The sequence below is a fragment of the Cupressus sempervirens genome, chromosome 1 (genome assembly GCF_028749045.1).
Source record: "Cupressus sempervirens isolate cs-2001-9-10 chromosome 1, ASM2874904v1, whole genome shotgun sequence".
Lineage (NCBI taxonomy): Eukaryota > Viridiplantae > Streptophyta > Pinopsida > Cupressales > Cupressaceae > Cupressus > Cupressus sempervirens.
The window spans coordinates 524,881,254-524,894,905 of record NC_143118.1 but is presented as its reverse complement, the minus strand read 5'-3'; the positions used below and the strand labels follow the sequence as shown (position 1 = coordinate 524,894,905).

Genomic DNA, 13,652 nt, shown 5'->3' with positions numbered 1-13,652 from the left:
ATCTATAATATATTGCAAGCCTGACATCTTTGTGAAGGACATTTTCATTGTGAAGTGACTAAAAAAAATTAAATCAAAATCAAATTTGACAAAAGAATCCAAATAGGAAAGCTTCTCTGCAAAAAATACGTAGAACTAAACCAAAAGAACTTTCATTGTAAGTTTAATCAATCTGACAGGGACTAATTTATCCTTACATTATTGAAATTTTGTCATATCAAAAGAAGTAGTATGCTGATCATTTCTTTGGTAGTACATATTTTGAGTTTTTTTACAGTTGGTAGTTTACTTGGAGTTAAATTTGTTTAGACCTCTCAACAAATTTTAATGTCTTAAATTTTTATAGACCTCTCAACAAATTTTAATGTCTAACTCCTTAGAAATATTCTCCTACATTCTCTTCATGTTATTCCAAAGTTATGTCAAGTGGATTTGAAGGAAAATGACTCAGATATGCTTCAAAAGGTGACTAATTTGTTGAGAATGACCTCCTTTATAATAGAAATGTTAAATTTAGGGAAGTGATACACTCCAAGATTGAGGATGCTAATTCTTGTATCCTCTTATGAGTTGCACTAAGTTCATGTTTATCACCTGTGCATGGTCATTTATCTGTGTGTGACAGGCAACACTCTTCTTGAGCCTTGTATCCTTGTGGACCAAAATTTCCCAACAAATTTGATGTCTCTACTTCAAACAATAGACTCAGAAAGCCCAAAGTAGACCCTATGCATTAGCAAAGAACATTACTCAGCATCTTTGTTGCTTGATAATCTTTCTTGCAAGGAGATGGCATTCACATTTTGCTAAAATCTAACTACTGCCACAAACAAATAATCCTACATTGTCTTGAGATACATACCTGGGTTCTCCTTCAGTCACTCCATCCTAAGACATCCTGGGAATAGATGTCTAGGAGAATTTGACATTAATTATAGAGGCATTTTGACTTGAAATCTCAGAATACAAGTTTGACATAAGAATTCTCCTAATTCTCTTCTTCTCTATCATTTTCTTCACCTCATTTATGGCTTCAGTAATGACTACTAGTTTCCTTGCTGTCTCCTTGAGCCTTTTAGGTCTTACTATGCTATTTGTAAAGCTCAGTCCCTGCCATTTGGTAACCAAAGCTTTAGAATAAACAACATTCTAACTCATCACATGAACCAGAAGTCAATAGAAAACATTGTGTTGCATACTTACATTAGAATCTTCCACGTGATATCTTTGAGAGTCCACAACCATGTGGGCAGGGCTGAAATTTGCTATATAAGGCATAATTGTAGCAATCATTAAGCATACACCATAACCTAGTATAATCTCACTGGGCTTGCAGTTCTATTCGTAATAAGTCCTCTTTGGCATAGAATGCATTGTTATGAATGTTATTGGCACCAGGTTCTTCAACTTCAACATTCATTTCTACAACCTACATACAAATTTTCAATTATTAATATAACCACCAAAAAGCATCACTGTACAATACATAATGAGAAAATTATTTTATTTTTCCAAATTGTTTCAACTATGGAAGTTTACCACTAAAATATTGACCCCAGAAAACCTAAATATATTTGTAGCCACTAAAATGATCATTACAAAGTATGAGCCAAAATGAACTAAATTAAATTCTTGCCATCCATTCTCTATCATTTCAACTTTACATTTTTAGGTTTGCAAATTCTCAATCTTATTGAGAATGCTTGATTCTTATGTCTGAATATCGAAATAGTAGCAACATGAGTGTGAAATCAAAACCTAATAAAAGTTCTAGAATAAACAACATTTGTACCTGATAAAAGTTCCAAAAGAAGTTGTATTCATAGTTTGCAACAGTACAGATAAAGGACACTGTTAGATGCCTAGATCTGCGAACTTGTGCTAAGCCTATCCTCCAATCTTGATGTTTCCAAAGAATCCCAAGATCTTCCTCATGCAAGCAGACACAATTCTCAATAGTTTTGATTCCTCCAGTGAAATTTGTGAAGTGTGCATCAAAATATTTGATATAACCCAAACAATCACACCCCTAACACAGGCAATATTGTTTCTCATTAAGAGTTTTTTGTGCTTATTTGAGAAAACATCTAATTTCTCACACCTATTATTAAACAAATGCATTTATACAAAATTTAATAACTGGATCCATGTCAACTGTCATGTGCACAATATGTCTATTAGCCAAGAACCTTTAAAGTCATTTAGAAGTAGCATAGAATTCAAATATGATAGCTGAAGAGTTCTTATCCTCCTGCACAAATTAGAGATCAAATCATTTAATAGGAATCATTTAATAGATGGATCCATGTCAACTATTATGTGCACAATATGTCTATTAGCCAAGAACCTCAAACCTTCTTTTAAAAGCATCTATATGGACAGATTAACATTGTTTTGTGTTACAAAAAGACAATTCTATAAAGAAAACTAAAGTAAGATTAGTTATTTTAAACTAAACATAGAGAGAGTGCTGGATACGAATCAGGGAGTTCAGAATTTCATATACTTCTAGCAAAAATAGATGTATTATTTTATAGCTAGAAACAACAAATCCATGTACACATTTGAGTGGTTGCCTCTAATATACCTCCCTTCAGAAACCTAAACAAATCCATCACTCCAACAAAATAGCTAAACAGTCCTGACAGTCCTGATGACATCCAACGTATACATTAAACCTTATGCACAAGATCTACTTGCCTATGGTTATTGTACATGAGTACTTCTAGCAAGAGTATAAAAATTGTATGAACAACACAATTCAAACAAAATTATAGGATCTAATCAATTCATTAAAATCAATCAAAGATAGTGCTAAAACCATATAATTGAGTTAAGAATTTCTTATCCTCCTGCCACAATTGGTTGTATTGTCTTTATAGCTGGAAACAATAGATCCATGACTATTGTGGTGTGCTATCTCCTAATATACCACAAACTGAACCCTCCTTTTGAGTCGAGAATTTCTTATCCTCTTGCCACAATTAGTTGTACTGTCTTTTAGGTGGAAACACCAAATCCATGCCCACTGTGGTGACAAAATTATAGGATCAAATCAATTCTTTAAAATCAATCATAAAGAGAGTTCTAAAATCATATAATTGAGTTAAGAATTTCTTATCCTCCTACAATTAGTTGTATTGTCTTTATAGGTGGAAACAATAGATCCATGACCACTGTGGCGTACTATCTCCTACTATGCCACAAACTGAACCCTCCTTCAAGAATCTAAACAAATCAAGTACAAAGGAAACAAAATAAGAGTTATAAGAGACAACGATTGCAGCTAAACAATACTTCTAGAATGCTAATAAAAATCTAACAAATATCTAGGACCAAATCAAATATACAAAATCAATCATAGAGGCAGCGTTGAAATCAATCAGGGAGTTGAAGAGTTCTTATCCTCTTGTCCAAATTAGAGTTAGTTGTATCGTCTTATAGTTGCAAACACCCCAAATCCATCAACACTGTTGTGTGCCATCTCCTATTATCCCACAAACTAAACCCTTCCTTTAGGAACCTAAACCAATCGAGTACAATAGAAACAAAATAGGGAGTTGTCAGAGACAGATTGCACCTAAATATTACTTCTAGCAAGGGAAGTAAAATCTAACACAAATCTAGGACCAAATCAGTCATAGAGGCAGCGTTGAAACTTGAAATTAATTCAAGGAGTTGAGAGCTCTTATCCTCCTGCCCAATTTAGAGATTGGATCATTTAATAACTGGGGCACCATATCCATGTAAACTGTGATGTGCACAATATCTCTACTAACCCAGAACCTCAACCTTCCTTTACCTACATTTGTATGGACAGATTTACATTGTTTTGTATTATAAAAAGGCAATTGTATAAGAAACTAGCATCAAATATAATCTTTGAAACTAACATAGAGAGAGCATTGAAATCAAATAAGGGAATTGAGAGAATTTCTTATAGTATTGTTTTTATTTCTTTAATTTTTTAAGTAATTTTGAAATAAATTCAAAACTTCCTATGCATTATAAGGGGTATAATGCCAAACATTTTTCAAAATTTTCTAGTAATATTTTCCATTTAATGTTCATTATTCATACATAATGATCAAACATAGAAGTTCTAGGTCACTACCAAAGAAGTTATAATAGCTCTATTTAAATTGATGCAGCTTCACCACTTGGCGTTATAAACAATGATTAAGCAAATGCCTGGTGATGAGAGTTTTCTTTGGTAGTGTAAGTATTGCAACTTTAGAGTATACAAGTGATGCAGAGTGGTAATGGAAGCAACTTCAATGCCTCTTGTACTTATTTATAGTCTTTATACTTGTCATCAATCAATGGTACTTGTCTCAATTTGCAGTCCTTCTATCCTTCAAGGAATCTACAAGAAATCAATGATCTTACAATCTCTTAATGGCACTGCAACAAAGAAACTTTGTTTCTACTTGGTACAATTTCCAACACACCCCACTTCAATGTTCAAGGGCCCCTTGAAGGTTTCTATGTGCCTTACCCTTAACAAATCCCTATGACCATCAAATTTTCCCAAAGAACACTAGACTCACAGATAACTTGCTTTCTACCCACACAAATTGTATCCCAACAATCACAGTGACAGATATAACACAAGTGTACTCCCAAAGGTTAACACAAACCTTGAAGACTCCAAGTCATTGAAAAGCTTTACACTATTTAAGACTTGCCTTTGTTAATTCTTTGAAATCACTAACACAACCCCAAACTTCTTGTTGTCCACCTTTGAACCAAACAGCCACCGCTTGACTGTGACAGTCATTACAAAACTATACCTCACTAATCTATTAGTAACTTTGGAACATTCCAAGTCATTGATCTAACATAAGGAGATGTTTTTGGATTTCTAAACTTGGTCTTGACAGGGTTCTGAACTCATAGATAGCAACAACTTTAGACTATATGATATATGACAGTCATGCTAATCTATGATTCTGTTGTTTTTGTTGAAAGGCACAGACTTCTAATCCTTGACCAGACAAAGGATGGTGAATCAATTTATTTTTAAACACTTGATAGTCTTCCCCAACATCTAACATCCAAACATACTCCAGCATAATGAAAGTGTTCAATGCACATGCAATCCTAGCAAGCCTATCTAGGCTTGATTGCAAAGAAACCCTACCAAAATGGGTACATAACCCAAAATGTCAATGTTAGGAATATCTTACAATTTCCTCATGACTTGTACTATCCACCTTGATTGATTCAATCCACGCATTTGGTCTATGAGTTCCATTTGAACTGTTCCTAGGCCAAACTCACCCGATTGCTTGTCCTAGGGCACGGGTTTAAAAATAGTAAACCATATCCTCTGAGTCTCTCCTTCTGAAATCCCTAAATAGACTCATCAAACTATACAACACTAGAGTTTCAAGCAATTTGGTCAGTTATTGTAACAGATCCACGTCCATTTGCATGAAACCCTGGATTGGTGAGGGTTTCTGACCTAGTCAGAGTGAAACATCAAGATCTCACTCCAAACTGAACCAAATTCCTTCAAACTTGTTGCATTCAAAAGAAGATTTAGAGCACTATTCATCCATATGACTTTTAGACCTATGCCAATCTATACAAGTACAAAAAGGTTTTATGCAACAACAAAATTAGAGAGAAAATAGAGAAAATTTTATTGATATCAAAATAACTTGTACAAAATGATTGAACTCTGCATTGTGACAAGTTCACCAATGGTTTTAAAGACTTCCTGCCTAATCCAACTGCTTTGGATTGAAGGAACAGTTGAATTTCCTAACTAAATTCAGTTTTGCCATTTGACAACTTTTTGTAAAGTTGTCAAAATGTTGCATTACAATATTTTTTCCAACATTAAAACATTTTGGAGCAACTATTTAAGAAAAAGTGCTCTTATTGACCAAAATTGAGACTAACTACTAGCCTATACTCCTAAAATGTAGATTTGCATAATCAAAGACCTAGATGCCATTGGCATGAACCTAAGACTAAGGGTCCTATAGGTGAAAAGCCATTGGTTTATAAAACACCAAATGGCCTAACACCTTTACAAGTGGACCACAAATCACTAACATGACCTAAACCTACCATAAAGCATTGAACTTCATTTAGATGACCCCCCTTGACACAAGGGTGCCCTACACCAACAAGCTCATACCATTGTGTGAAAGATCACTTATTTGTCATCCCAAGAGACAAAATAAAATCTTGTTGAGGGCCAAATAGCAAAGGGCTGCCACAATATCTCTAATAAACTTGTACAAGCTAGCACTTACAAATCTATGACAAACAATATTTGAATCCCACTTGTAGGAGACATATTGATTTGAAATATACAACTTTATCTTCCCACGTAGTATTCAGTTGGTCCTAAATGTAGCAGATAAGCTATGCAAGTTTTTCCACTTGGTAAAGTATTGTTATGCATTTGATATTAAGGAAAATACAGCATAGCATGATAGTTATCAATATAACCATTTCTTCCAAGGGTCCCTTAGAGAAAAATCTTCTTTTATTGGATGAAAACTTTTAGTCAAAATATCACTAAATCACCCTAATTGGGGTTGGTATGCACCAATCTAATATAGTAATTGCTCTCTTTTGTTCAGGGTAGAGTTCATAGAATGATCACAAATATTGTGCTAATTTTAAAGACACACATTTACAATATCACTTTTCTCATTTGATGGACTGGCTACTTCATGATGGCTCCACTCATAGAAGAGATACAAGTTCTGAGGATGAAAAATTATGGAGATTGTTAAGAAAAATAGTACATAAATGAGAGAAAGTAGGGGAATTTGATAATGGAAGTTGGAATTTCTCCAGCATTGAGGATTATGGTTGGAGATGTGTGTTCCACAACATAACAAATAAAGATATAAAATTGTCCAAGTTGTTACAAAGAGTTTATAGACCCCACGTGATTTTGCAAGATGCAGAGGCAAATCTTGTCAATAAAAATATAGCATTAAGCATGAACATAAATTGCATGTGGTAAATTAGCAACCAATGTGAAATCACCATCAAAGCTTTTTAAGCTTTTGAAGATAAATTTTGAGCCTTGGTCTGGATACTATTTAAAAGCTCTCCAAGTGGTTGACAGTAAAATCTCTTAAGCTACCCCTATTTTCCCAATTCCTCTTGAAACTTGTGTCTTGATGTTCTCCTCTTAATGGTGATATTGTTGGGAACATTACAACCACTTCCAAGCAAAACAAATGTAATAAATTCATAATTTTTGAGCCACATGTCATAGAAAGAATTCACATGTATAAAAAAGATGATGTTGGAGGATGGGAACCAAGTCAATAGGCATCTCAATAAAGATATCTTCACTTTGGAGTAAATTCACTACCCAGGCCTCTGTCAAATCTTTTTAAGTTGGATAACTTCAACCATTACCATTTTCCTTACAGTTACAGATACAATGGATGTTATGGAAAATAATTAGTATTCTAATAGTAGCAAAAGCAATAACCAATTTAAACTCTTTGTAACAATAACCAATAAGTATGTATAAATCTTTAAATAAGCCCAATTTCAGTGGATAAACCTGAACCAGCAAATTTAAACTCAAAAAATCAATTAGAATTACAATTTTCCCAATCGTACAAAATTGGATACACTAAAAAGCATCATAAAAATAAGTTATGATAAAGTGAAATTAGACTCATTATAAGCCCTAAATAAAGATAGCACTGAATTGCATTTATGTATCAATCATACCACTCTAACTCACAACTATAGTGAAAAATGCTTATAAATTTGCAGCAATTTTTAGATTCACGGTAAATTACCAGCGCATAAAAATAATGCAATAACTATAATTTCCATAAATATACTAGGAACTATTAAGCAATCAGATAGCAATTATTTGGAAACTTGTAGTAATCAAGAATCTTACAAGTAGTGAATTAATTTTAAAGCCAAGAAATTTGCACATTAACTCACCTAACTCAGTTTCGGTGAATTTTTGGCAACTTTTGACTTGAAAAATCAAGGTATGTCTTGCAAGTTTTTATTGAGTGATATTTCAAACTACAGATGGAACAAAAAAAGTAAAATAATAATTTCACTGCCAGTCATTTAGAGCCCATCAAAGAAGCTCAGTAAACATACTCTCTAAAAGATTGTTATAATATGAATCTTCCATAAAACCTGTCTTCCAGAAGTCCCGATATAATTTGAAACACAATCCATAGGTGACATTCTTCACATATTGCAAACAAATAACAAACTAGAAAACCCATGATATGACTAAAACACTACTTCTCAATTGCTACCACAGTACTATTCTATACTTGTTTTCTTTGTATAAAAATGAAAGCCTCTAATATCTAGCATCAAAAAAACAACACAGGAAAGACGACTATCAAAATCTAAGAGATACCCAATCTATAAATTCATGTTTGACACAACGAAAAAAGAGATTGAAAATACCAATCATGTTAGATCATGCGGGCCAATAACAATGGTGAAAATGATAACAATGTATCTTATGGAAATCAAATCTAGATCCTATAACAATGGAATAAAATAGTTTAAAGCAAAGAGTATCTTCCAACCAAAATATATAGTAGATGGAAACACCTCAAAGTTTAATAGTATGTCTTTATATTTCCAGTTTAAAAAAAGAAAAGGAGGATCAAAGTATCTTAGCTTCAACTAACCATATGTCCAGTTAAAATAAAAAAGTAATAACTGAAATAATTATGATAATTAAGCCATTTAACAGACAAAAAATATATACATAAAAAGAATGCAAATATAGGCCTTCATATTATTACATGGTGAAAATGATATGGCCAAAAACACTTTTCAAGATTTCAGCAAAATACCTTTTACTATACTGAGTCTTTAACCCAGGCTTTGCATCAAATATCTAGGAAAATGACCTGGGACTAGTAGCCTCAGAATCATTTTGCAATAACTTGGACTTAAGGTCATCTGGAAGTTCCTGTCAAAACACACAATACATAAGTACAAAATATAACTTGAATGAAAACTTGGTGACTTTTTTGGTGTATAAAAATATAATATGAAGCTTTGTGACTCAATCCCTACCATTATTTCAGCTATTAACCTCTCAAGTTGTATTTGCTCAATATAGGAGCGAGGAATATATGATCCATCAAGGCCCAATTTTCGAGCAACCTCTGCAACTAAGGACCTGTCCTTACCCTGGACCTAATGATGAATTCACAAAAATTCAAATCAACAATTTTCAAAACATCAAAAAGACAATAGTACCTCCCAAACGAATGCCTTTCATAGCCCAAAAAGTCTTGAAATGTGTTGAATACCTGTATATACTTCTGCTATAGTTGTTCAAGCTTATCAACTTTCACTATCACCCTATCATTTGTGAATATATGACTTGTTCGCTTCAATGATGAAGTTGTTGTCTATCCTAGGGCCATTAAGCCTCCAAGAAGATGGACACCAACTTCAAATGTTATCCTTGGAGATATGTTAAATGGATGATCTGTAACCCATTCCTGCTATCACAATGAAATTCTATCATTTCAAAAAAGTAAAGTGCACCAAGTACCAATGACATAGCAACTACTTTTAGTTTGAAATGAAGACTTTCACTATCTCAAAGACAACTTCTCGGATAAAGTGGATTTCACTTTTACTAAGAAAGAAATGGGTCTTTCTTAAATTAGAAGATATTTGCAACTACAAACATAAAATTTACATATCAAATTTTGCGACCCAAAAAATATGTCAGATCCTATTATAAACTGAGGCGAGGGACAAAGTCATAATTACCTCAAACATAAGGTTGTATTTTCCCTCTCTACTTCGCATCCTTAGGTAAGACTGGCATGTCTCTGCATCTTCCCCAGGGGGCAAAAGATAGATGTTGTAAGTTTCTTTAGTTTTTCCAAGATCTTCTATGCACAAAACTTCCCTAATTTGGTCCTCTATAATAATGCGACTAGACTGCAAAAAAAGTAGTAGGCACATGTATCAGGAAACTAAAGTGTCTAACTACAATTATCCATTGAGAAACTTAGCTAAATTATGATTTGCATCAGATCATAAGATGTTATATTATAATACCTTCAAAATGTAATTTGGGGTTTGAAACCCAGAAAAAGGATTAAATTTAATGATAATTTTAATATGTGCAGCCTCCAGTTGAGGTTCAATATGCACCTTATACATTGGATAAACCTGCAAAATCCATTCTCACACTTAATTAAAAATTTAAAAAATATCATTTGTAAATGGCTCTCATTAGAGAACACAAAGACAAATATCTATAGATAACAATCCAACTATAGTTCTTGACAATAGACACCAAGCAGCTTTGTTCTTGGGCATCATCACCATTTAATATACATAAGATTCTGCCAGCTATGCAAATTAAATTTTGAAGATTGTTCTCTTGTTTCTTTATTCCAATGATCAATCCATAATAACAATATAAAAAATAAAAAGGCAGACAATAACCCATGCTCACAAAACGAATTCTCAAAACTAATATAAGCTTTAGGATTGAATTCCATACCTTGGTTCCAGTCACACAAAGCAATGGGTTTTGGACCAGAGGCTAATGTATTGTTCAACAATAATCTAAATTCAGAAAGGAAGTTTTGAATCCACAATTAGTAGCAATACATGCTTAAAAGACATCACTTGAATCCTGGATAAATGAGGAGTTTCATGGAAGAAATCTTGAAGTAAAGTATGACATTCATGATACCATTATACATTGAATAGGCCAACAAAAATTATGCATCCATGTCTCACTTCCTCATTTAGTAGGGTTTTGTTAAAATGATTTTCTGCTCTACTGTAATTATCATATGATATATTTGTTAAAATTAAGAATGTTTTTTAAAGAGGAAAGTAAAATAAAATTACAAATCATCTTAGATGTGTTTTGGTATTGAGCTTCAAGGGAAAAGTGTACACTAGACCATCTATGGGGAGCAAAAACAAATGTAGGTGTGCTCTGAGACCAAACAAAAGCATTTTGACAGCAAAGTTTCATTAATCACAAAGGTAGAATTTATGACAGTTATTTTTTCAAATATTTTAATAGGTCTAAGTCAAAGATATGCCAAGAATTATTATTGGTAGTTATTTAATGCCAATTAGAATTGAGCATGTTTGTCCTACATTTGGTATGTGCACCTACCCATAGTACTACACAAAGGAGATTTACGCATGACAGGACCTAGTAAAGTTATCAATATGCTATAGTCATTGACTATGGAAAACTGGAGATAGTGATGTTGTGATTCTTAAAAGATATAAAAATAGAACATATGTCTCCTTTAAGTACAATAAGCCAGCTATGTGCACCTGCATGTCCTGCAGTAAAAGATGCAGACTTATGATTAGATACAATGTGTAAGCTCAAATACTCAAAAGATAGGCAAGTAGCAACCATACGACACATGCATAAGCAAACTAAATATGTAAAAATATTGTCCCTGTAATTCATCTTGTGTAATGGCCCTTAAAAAAATTAATGAACCAACAAAGAGGAGATTATTCTCAACTTTCTATATAGGTATGTTGGTTCCCAAAAGGAACTCCCTTCCCAAACTTTATAAGGAAAAGTCAACCTACCGTTTTTGATATTTGAGAAATGATCTCTACAGGTTCCTAACCACAACGGCTAATATTCCTAAGAACCCACTTGACAAGATCAAAGTGAACAACTCTAGTGACAGACACACAAAGATCCAATAATGGTCGTAATTGTTCATTTAGAGCATGGATACCCTCAATGATAACAATCTTAGATGATGGAACTTCAACATCCCTGGAAAATAATTCACATAAAATGTTAGCCAACTCTAAACTCCAGTTCAGGCAATTCCTAAATAGCATTTAATATTTCTTGTAAAGCATTCAAAATTCAAAACTATTATATTACAACATGTGACTATTATAATTAATATGTTTCATGCAAACTAAAAGTCAAACTTGTAGCCAGTGCGACAGCTGAGCTTAAAATCATATACAAGAATTTTAATAGGTTTCCCATCTTTTAAATCCTTTATGTTCTGAAGAAGAGTACCATAATCGGTCAGTGTTGGATCTGCCAATAAAAATATAGGGAGAAATCTTAACAATATAATTGAGACTGCATTTGTTTTTCTCAGTAAAAGACACAAACATCCATCTTTACCCACCAATAAAATAGACTCGTGCATGAAGAATTGGCAGTATTTAGAGAAAGGTCAATGGAATCCAAAAGTACATAGGAGGAAAAATATAACAATACAGCCAATCAACTTTTTCTCATCAAATTTGGATGTGCAAAAAGATAAGAATGTACTGTATCTACGCATGTTTTGTATCCAAAATTATCCGAGAATTGATTAGAACATTCATATCAAGATCTGAATCTTAATTCCCAGTAACAGAAAGCAGAGAAAGAATTCAAAAATTTCCAAATAAAAAATTTAGTGTCTTTCATGTCTATTTGGGGAATGAGAACAAACTATTAGCTTTAGCTAGATAATAGTAAAGCAAAGCAAAAGCATGTTGTAATGAAATAACTGGACAGTTGAATTCAGATAATATCACCCGTGATTATGGATGCATTGTTGTTAGCTCTTTTCAAACTGCAAAGCACATTACTCAAAGAGATGTCTAGCAAAGAATTTGCAACAAATTAAGAGAATGATTCTGACCATCCGATCAGTATAGAAAATCCCCTATAGTTTTCAGGTCTTATCTTCAAAAATTGACATATTTAAATAAAGAAGAACAAATAACCCTCAGAGAATACTAAATAATCTTTTCACTTTTTATTTCATTAAACTGTCTCAATTTCTTTATTCCACTAAAACCAATGTCCACAAAAACTATTAAAATTTTGAAGAAATTTTTTGATTTCTAAATGGCACATTCTCAATGATCTTTACTGTTATGATCTATCTTAATTCCTGGCACCTTAGGCAAACCACCAGTATTCCCTAACACGTACTTGACCTTTCTTTAGGAAATTACAATAGCTCAAGGACTCGAGATAAAAGCCAAGACTACCACATTCTGGTCTCCCTTAAGGAAGAAACAAATTTGGGATTAAAAACAGATACAAGATTCTCTTTAAATGGTCCAAACAGTTGTAAATGGTTGTAATGTAATGTTAAGAAGTTGTATTCATAAAGAAAGGGTCCTCCACTATTCAATTTATGAAAGAGATTCAAGACTAAGATCTCTAGAAAATGGCTTGACCACCATATATGTCCAATAAGTCAGAATGAAAAAACAAAGGAACTAATAAGAAAAGACAAAAACTTCAAAAATTCTTGAGCCCTAAATATGACACTATCAACTCTAGGAGAGAAGTTGATAATTTATGTTATAAGCCCAAAAATGATGGTGTGCAGGTCAACAAGCAAGATGATGACAACAAAAACTACTCTCCATTGTGATATTGCCATCAAGATTCAACTGTGTAGTTTGAGTCCAACTCATTGACCCATGTTTCATGAGTAGTGATTCACATGAACCGATCTCTCATAAGATTGAATGGAATACTTACCACTCATTGGATCTAGGTGATGCTCAGAAAGATGAAGCACTAGGACTTCATGGGACTGCTTTTTCCATGGTGTTTTCTTTTTAGTTAAACTCACTACAAACATTGAATACTAGATTATTTTCCATTTAGATTTGGA

The 13,652-nt window shown here is 33.0% G+C and overlaps 1 pseudogene; it reads right to left on the bottom strand.

The window, feature by feature from the left end:
- Positions 1–1,321: 1,321 nt before the first annotated feature.
- LOC149578529 (inorganic pyrophosphatase TTM1-like) lies at positions 1,322–12,314 on the bottom strand (annotated as a pseudogene).
- Positions 12,315–13,652: the final 1,338 nt, after the last annotated feature.